Source organism: Poecilia formosa, unplaced genomic scaffold (assembly GCF_000485575.1).
Source record: "Poecilia formosa unplaced genomic scaffold, Poecilia_formosa-5.1.2 Scaffold1009, whole genome shotgun sequence".
Lineage (NCBI taxonomy): Eukaryota > Metazoa > Chordata > Actinopteri > Cyprinodontiformes > Poeciliidae > Poecilia > Poecilia formosa.
Window position 1 is genome coordinate 1,917 of NW_006800948.1, and position 8,425 is coordinate 10,341.

Below are 8,425 nucleotides of genomic sequence, written 5' to 3' on the forward strand. Positions count from 1 at the left end.
TATATTCAGGCTTTAGCGGGAACACCAACATGCAGAAGCCTTATCTGACGGTTCTAGGCAGAAGACAGACAATATGAGAACAAAGAACAATATTACATAGAAAATCCATCTACAGCACAGAGAAAAGTACTCAACAGCAAACCAGCCTATATTTTCAAATATTGAGAACAAAGTATATTATCTTGAAAGTAATACATTGAGAGAGAGTAGATTTGCAGAGCTTCTCACTGTGAACTTTTGGAAACAAACTTTTTCAGATGGACATGAAGCAGCATGTTGGAATAAACTAAAAACTATTTTTATGGAAACTGTTTTTCTATTATTTTTTGTGGCATTTTTCTAACTCAGTTTGTTTTTCTCCTCCAGTGCTTAACTGAACACCACAAATAAGATTTTCTTAAACTTTATAAACTTGCTTTCTTTTCAGTAGAAGCATGTTATTTTCAACCTCTGTATGTCATTACATGTAAGAAAATAACACTTTGTGTGTCAATTAAGAAAGAAATGTCACAGATGAAAGTTAGTCAACAACTCTGAAAATTAACTTTTGTTGGCGTGCTGTTTCCAAGGCAACAGTCTTATAATAACTCTCAAAGACCTTTATATCACGCCTCTCACCTCTTACTTCCCTGTGCCTGTCTCATGTTTAAAAAAAAAAGAAAAAAAAGAAGAAAAGAACTTATTAAACTCAGGATCAGTACTTGGCAACACAGTCTTCTCTGGTATTATTTATTTAAACTGTTTTAACTGCTGGAAAAGGTGACAGAGGACACGGATATGGGAAGGGCGGGAGCTCCTATTTTACCAAATTTATATAGGAATAACAGACTGTTGGCCATTCCAAGGTAAAAACAATAAACAGCTTCCAGTCCGGGGCCCGCTACGGACACCGTGAAAGCTCAAACAAGGTGTTGCAGCAAAGTTATCCCACTTTTTCCAACTGCATGCGCCCTAATCAGACGCACACAATGTGTGTTTTCTCCCAATCTATGGGAGAGCGGTACCTGATAGGGAAACACGAATCCACATGCCTTCAAGTAGAACTTTTTTTTTAAACACATGCGCACTCAGTTTCAAAGAACCTAGCACCAACTATGCGCAGCGAAACCATTACACGTTTTCAATGTGTCCCGTTACTGTGTAAACACAGATCGTGATTAGAACGTTTTCGTGTAAACGATCCAACAAAAACAGAACAAAACTTCCGTTTTTGTTGGATCGTTGTCGTGTAAATGCCCCCTCAGTCACTGCCCCCCACCCCCACACTACTCTTCTGTTTATGCAGCGCTTCCACTAGAGAGTCACAAACATTGAAGCACTCCACACTCGGAAGCACAATCCAGAATACAAACTCGATGGTCAAAAACAAGCATAACAACGTTTACACAGAAAAGTAGAGGTTGTTATGCATGTAGGAGGACCAGAGGCGGTGATGCCTCTGCTTGGAGAAAGTTTGGTTCCAGACTTCAGGCTGTATTAAAGTATTGTTGATTTTATGCCACTGCATTAGATCTTGCCTTCCAACAAGGAGTGTGTAGTTTTTGCTTTGCTCTAGCACAGTGTTTCTCAATCCTGGTCCTCACCCCCCCTGTCCTGCATGTTTTAGGTGTTTCTCTTCTACTACACACCTGAATTGTATCTCTGGGTGATTAACAGGCTTCTGCAGCACTTGATGGTCATGCAATCATTTGAATCAGCTGTTCTGGAATAGAGGCACATCTAAAACATGCAGAGCAGGGGGGCGGAGAGGACCAGGGTTGAGAAACACTGGTCTAGCAGGACAATGATGCAGTGCACAACAGCAAGTCCACATCCTAATATCTCAAAAAAACAAGCAAACAAATTAAAAAGCCCATGCCGGTTCTTAAATTTGCAATGTAATTAACACAAATCTGTGGAATGATTTCAGCAATGTTTGACTTTGCAGCTCAATTAAAACAATCCTGCAAAGAAGATGGGCCCAAAATTTCTGTACTGTGGCATACTTGTCTTTTTTCCAGTTAAAACAGAGGTGCAGCATTTATTGCTGCCAAGATCTGCACCAATAGGTTTACAAAGGTTTTACTGCTTTAGTCTAAAAATGCACATCCCAGTGAATCATTGACACTTTTTCTCTTTTGAGAATCCCACCGACTGCACAGTCCTGCTTAAATTCTACTGACTGAGTTAATAAGCTGAACTTGAAAATAGTTTGGAGATTTAAAACAATAATTTGAGCTGCAAACTCTCATTTTAGCCGTTTTGATAATCGGATCATAGAATATTTTGTACAGATGAATTGAATATCAGATTCACAATAGTATTTCAATTCAAGGAGGCAGTGATGAGCGTGAAAGAAAAATTATGCTGGCAGAAAGTCATTGAGTAACACTGGTTTAAAATGACTGATATTTCATTTATATGATGTATGCCAGTGTGCAGCAGATTGCAACTGCAGCTGTTTAAATTTATTGATCAGTGATTTTTAAACTTCATGCTTTTATTTGGTCTTGATATTGATTTTTATAATAGCAGACAACTTACTAATCGTCATTTTGTGAGCAGCAGATTGCTGCTTATGCTCTCACCCTTGTGTGCATTTTTTAGGTTTTTATATGCTCTTATGTAGTTGACTTGTGTCCACCCATTGCTAGGTGACTTGTAGTATGTGCCTGATTGGTTTGGTAACACTTTATTTGAAGGGGTGTGAATAAGACACACTTGACACTGTCATAAACATGACATAACACCTGTCATGAACATCAGTGAGTCTTCATGAATATTTGACTGTTGTCATAAACTGTCATTCGGTAGATCATGACACTTTTAATATAAAGTTGACATTATTTAACTGACATTATTACACTCAAAGGAAATAAATATTAAATCCAAATGCAATTATTAAATTCATAATAATTAGCCATAAACATTCAAATCAGGTTAAATTAACCATAATTTAAATAAAGTAAAACAAAAGCAATATCCATCATATTTCAAACTAATCAATTTAAAGTTAAAGTTGAAAAGTTGAAATCAAAGTTCACTTTCAAAATATCAATTAAGAAAAATTAAATAAATTAACTCAAATACTGAAGCAGAGTGGGGAAAAGAAAAAAATAAATAAATATACTGCGTAATATCAACTTAAATGTAGCCTCATCCCATTTTGATTAATTTAATTTGAAACTCAATATCAATACAAAAAGTGCCAGAGCATGCACAAAATCAGCGATCAGATTACCTTAGGGAAGAGAGTGGGGGTACTAAACTGCAATCAGCTGTTGCAATCCCGGTGACGGCCCAGGTAACAAACGCCAACAGTTCTAATAAAATAATGCTCCAATGAGCAATCAAGCAGAAATTTCATGCTAAAGCAATAGTGCTATCACACAAAAACTCACCAAAGGATCAAATCAGTGGATGCAAAGATTTGGGTGAATTGTCAGGAAGACGCCAAACAGCCAATCACAATCACAGTGGAACAGGTGACGTAGTTCAAACTCTGCTGGAGGCGGGCTTTAAATAAGTTCACAGAGTTTGGAGCAAAACAGGAAGTGGGCCCGCAAAAATAAAAGTCTTGACTAATTGCGGGTTACAATAGGTCAGGGGTCACCAACTCCAGTTCTCAAGGGCTACCATCCTGCAACTTTTAGATTCACCTCTGCTCCAAAATGTCTGAATTCCCTCACCAGCATTCATTCCTCTCTGCAATAGGCTGGAAATGAGCAGATTATTTGATCCAGGTGTGTTTGAGCAGAGACGCATCTAAAAGTTACAGGATGGTAACTGGAGGACTGGAGTTGGTGACCCCTGCAATAGGTTCTTCCAACAGTAACATGTTTTGCTTTGATTATGTCAGCCATCTCCTTCGTAATAGTCTTCCTGTAATGCTCTGAAAACAGGAGATCTTCTTCTTGTCTTCATTTTCTGGCAGCAGCTCTTTGAAGGTGTCCAGAAATGCTCAGAAATTACAGCTGTTCTTGCAATAGTTAATCATGGAGAAAGCCTTTTCATGAATTCAAACTTGGTGAATCTCTTCTGGACATTCTCATAATTGGTGATGACTCATTGTGGTCACTTAAAAAAAGAACAAAAACAAAAAAACAATGTCATCATAATTCAGCATTTATTTAAATACCATTTCAAAAATGTCCCTTTCTGCACACTGTCAGAATGGCAGAGTGGCAGACAAATGCCTAGTTAACATGACTGGTTGATATGAAGTGCAATACAATTATTTCTTAATACACGTAGCATAATAACTAAAGCTGAACTCACTTAAGACTCACAAGCTCTACTCATCTCCTCTCGACCACTGCCCAAACGCTCTCTGACTTTGGTCGCTGTGGTAACGTTTGCATATCCCTTCAAAATAAGATACAGATGCGCCACAAAAACGAACATTTTACCATCCATCCATTTTCTTTACACCCTTATCCCTAGTGGGGTCGGGAGGGTTGCTGGTCCCTATCTCCAGCTTCGTTCCAGGCGAGAGGCGGGGTCACCCTGGACAGGTCGCCAGTCTGTCACAAGGCAAAACAGAAACAGACAGGATCATGCACACACACACACACACTCACACCTAGGGAGAATTTAGAGAGACCAATTAACCTGACAATCATGTTTTTGGACTGTGGGAGAAAGACATGCAGAAAGCTGGGAATCAAACCCAGAACCTTCTTGCTGCAAGGCAACAGCTCTACCAACTGCGCCACTCGAACATTTTACTTTTGTAAAAAATTTTAACTAACGGGAGCCCTGAGCTTGTTTCTCTGCAACGAGACGGTTCCATCTGGGAGTGATGGGAGACAATAACACCTGAAGTGTTGCTTATATCGACAACCTGCTTGGTCTCTACGTGACGAAGCAGTTTGAAGTTTCATTGCCTCATTAGCAGCCGGTCGCCACATGTTACGCAGAGTGGGCTTGTAATGTGGGACTCACCTACCGGTCCGGGATAAATCCATCCTCCTGTCTCTTCTCTGGGCCTTTTCCCCTTTCAAAGACATCTGATCTGTTTCTTACTCATTTTGCTGCTTGTGGGTTCAGTTTTGGCGCGCAAGTAACCAAAAGAATCCGGTTAGAAGATTTTCAAAATAAAAGATCCTCCAGACTCAAATAATACATAAAATGGAAATATTTAATTATTTCTTGCGCGGCCCGGTACCAATTGGTCCACAGACTGGTACCGGTCTGCGGCCCGGGGGTTGTGGACCACTGCTTTAGAACCCTTTATTGTGCCAGTCAATGAAAACTACCCGTTTATCACCTCTGTACCTTACGCTGATTAAGCATATCTCCATAGGATATTAGTTTGTCATTTAGTATTTATTTTTTTTATGTAACATTATTTTGTGCCATTTTTTTGTGTTCATACTAATTTGGTTTGTATTTGCTTAAATTTCAAATTATTTTAGCTATTTTTGCCTTTGGTTGCTGTTTCTAATTAGGTTTTAAATTTAAATAATAGTCTATTTTTTTACTATTATAAAGAAATAAATTATTTTATACTGCAACAGACTAGCGGCCTGTCCAGGGTGACCCCGCCTCTCGCTTGGATCGTTAGCTGGAGAGGCACCAGCAACCCTCCTGACACCACTAGGGGCAACGATGTTAGAAAATGGATGGATGGATGGATGGATGGATGGATGGATGGATGGATGGATGGATGGAAATTATTTTATATTAAATATATTTTGTACATTATTTCTGCTTTTGACTTCTGGATACTTTTTATAGGGAGACCCTAGAGATTTGAGGATTATTTAAGAGGTCTACCAGGTGGCTTTAGAGTCAGTCCAGGTCCTTCACCACGTTTTACCCATGAAAGAATCAAAGCAACACTCCAGGTATGTTTTTGATGAGGTAATAAGATTACAAGTTTACATAAAGTTCAAAAGTTCAAAACTTTGATGTTACTTAATGCCCAAATAATACAATGAATTTTAGTCTCTTATTGACAAAGGGAATACTTTTATTCATAATGCTTCCTTTTCTTTGTACTTTAATGCAGTTTTTTGCATTTTCATTTGGAGTCATGTAAGCAATCTACAGACAAAAGATGCAACCATTACACTATGGCTGCCATATTGGCAACTTCTGTAGGAACAGACAAGAATCTAAAGAGAGAGGCCCCCTGCTGTTCTTCTGGCTTGATTTCCTCAGCATGTCCTTGTGCCCAGTCCTGGACCCTGTCCTGTACCCAGACTGCTGTTCAGTTCAGTGCCAGTTAAATATCGTCTGCTGCTATCTGTTAAACGGTGTGGCTCCAGGCCATATCAGCCTCTCTTCCCCTAAAGTCTGGCATGTCTGCCAAGTCATCTTGTTAACAGCTGAACATTTTTATGGCCTTTTTTGTCTTTGTTCAGGACAGTTTTTGTTACTCTTGCATGCAGTTATGGCCTATCTGCATGTAACTATTAATGTCTAAATTAGTTTACTATTATTTCAATAATTGTTTTATCACAATTAATTTGATTAATCGATTCAGCCGCAATTCAAAGTAGAGATAGAAAATCTAGAAAAATAATACATCTTCCTTCCATCCATCCATCCATTTTCTATACATCCTTGTCCTGTAGGGTCAGGAGGGGTGCTGGTGCTTATTTCCAGCGAGACATTTTGGGCGAAAGGTGGGGTCACCCTGGACAGGTCAGTCTGTCGCAGGGCAACACAGAGACGGACAGATTTTCTTCCCTCAGTGAGTGAATGTTTTCCAACCACTATTTGTTTGTGTAATACTTTTGTTCGTAACAAAAACAGAAATTAAATCTACTTGATTGGCTGTGAACGGGTCTGACTTACTGATTGATTCTATAAGAAGGTGTACTGTAAAAGAAATGAAACCATACACCATAACTTTGAGGGGCAGGCGATAATCAGAGGTCATGAGGCAGAGCTTGGGTCAGGGTCCAGAAATCCAGAATAGAAGGGATCCGTGAAGGGCTTGGCAGGAGGGGTAAATCCATGGACAGAAAGAGGTCGTAGAAACACCGAAGGCTTGGAAGGAAACGCTGGATCTCTACTGGCTCGTGGCTGTCGATAACCTGGCAAGGAAGCAGAGGCTGAGGGGTGTTTAAGTAGGGCAAGGTCCAGGTGGAACAGGTAAGCAATCAGGCGTGGCAGGTGAACTGAATGAGTGCTTAACACAGCATGGACAGGACATGAATCATAACACACCTTTTTCACTGTCTGAAGTTAAATCAGACACTGTGTTAATTGGAGGCACACCTGTGGATGTCGAGATGTTTGGTTGCTTTAAGTTTCTTCTAAGTTTGTCTTGTTTATTTGTTAGCTGTGTTTGTCTTAGTTTTGATTAAATTTGTCTTGTTTCTGTTTTACTTTAATTCAGTCATTCTTAGTTATTTTAAGATACACTCTCTAATTATTTTTTGTGCTGAGTTAATTTTTGTCTTTAGATTTGATTCCAAATGCCCTTTTTTCATTTTTATTTATTTTGAAGTTTTTTATTTTAATTTTTTTATCTGTGCATCAGAAGGCCTGCTTGTTCCCCTAAACAAAAATATTTAGCTAAAAATAACAAGTTGGCAAAATAAATTAGGTTGGCTGCCCTCGGTCTAACAATGACTGAACGGTGCCTCTGCCTCCGTGTTGTTAAGCTGCCCCAGTGCTGGTTTGCTACAGGCAGCCTGAGTCGGTCCCACCACTGTGGGTCAGAATCAGATATCTTGATATAAAGAATGGGAACCACAACGCACCTCAGAGTCCCGGTACCACCTGCTGACTGTTCGCTCTCTGCTTCACCTTAACCGAACCTTACTACCAGGCGGTTTGCACTGCTGCTGACGGGATCTGGGCTGGAGGTGAGCGGCTGTGAATAGAAGTTACTGCAGAACCTCAACTGCTAAAGAAAGACTCGGCCAAAATATCACACAAACATTAGTTAAAATATTGTACCAATATTGGACTGCAGCATAAAGCCAAACATGCCACAATTAAATAAATCAAGATGTCCTGGCATGTGGGGCTACCGGATGGGTCACTTAGTTGGCCAGTGGCCGGTGGTCCGTCCACGCAGCTCTCTGCCAAAGCGGACAACTCGCAACATCCTCTAGTTTTGTGTTGCCACAATACCTCAAACTGCGTCATATCAAATGCCTTTTCTACCTAGCTTCTGCTGCTCCAGTCAGATTTCGGCAGTGGCAGCCGAGTGGACCTGTAAACACATTAACCAGCACAACAGTCTAACAATGAAGAGCGGCGATGTGAAAAACCCACCCCATAAAACCCAGGCAGCCAAAACAGCCTCTGTGGCTCAACAGTCACGAAACAGCAAAGCCTCGTCTGCAGGTCTGTCCCTGATAGTGCCTTATAAATTCAATCTTCCTATTGGTCCCTGGCATCCAGCAGAGACATGCACAGTCCCCCACACATCCCGTCTCCCTTTTTTAACCCCTCTGAACTTTTTCAACCTTTAAAACTGTCT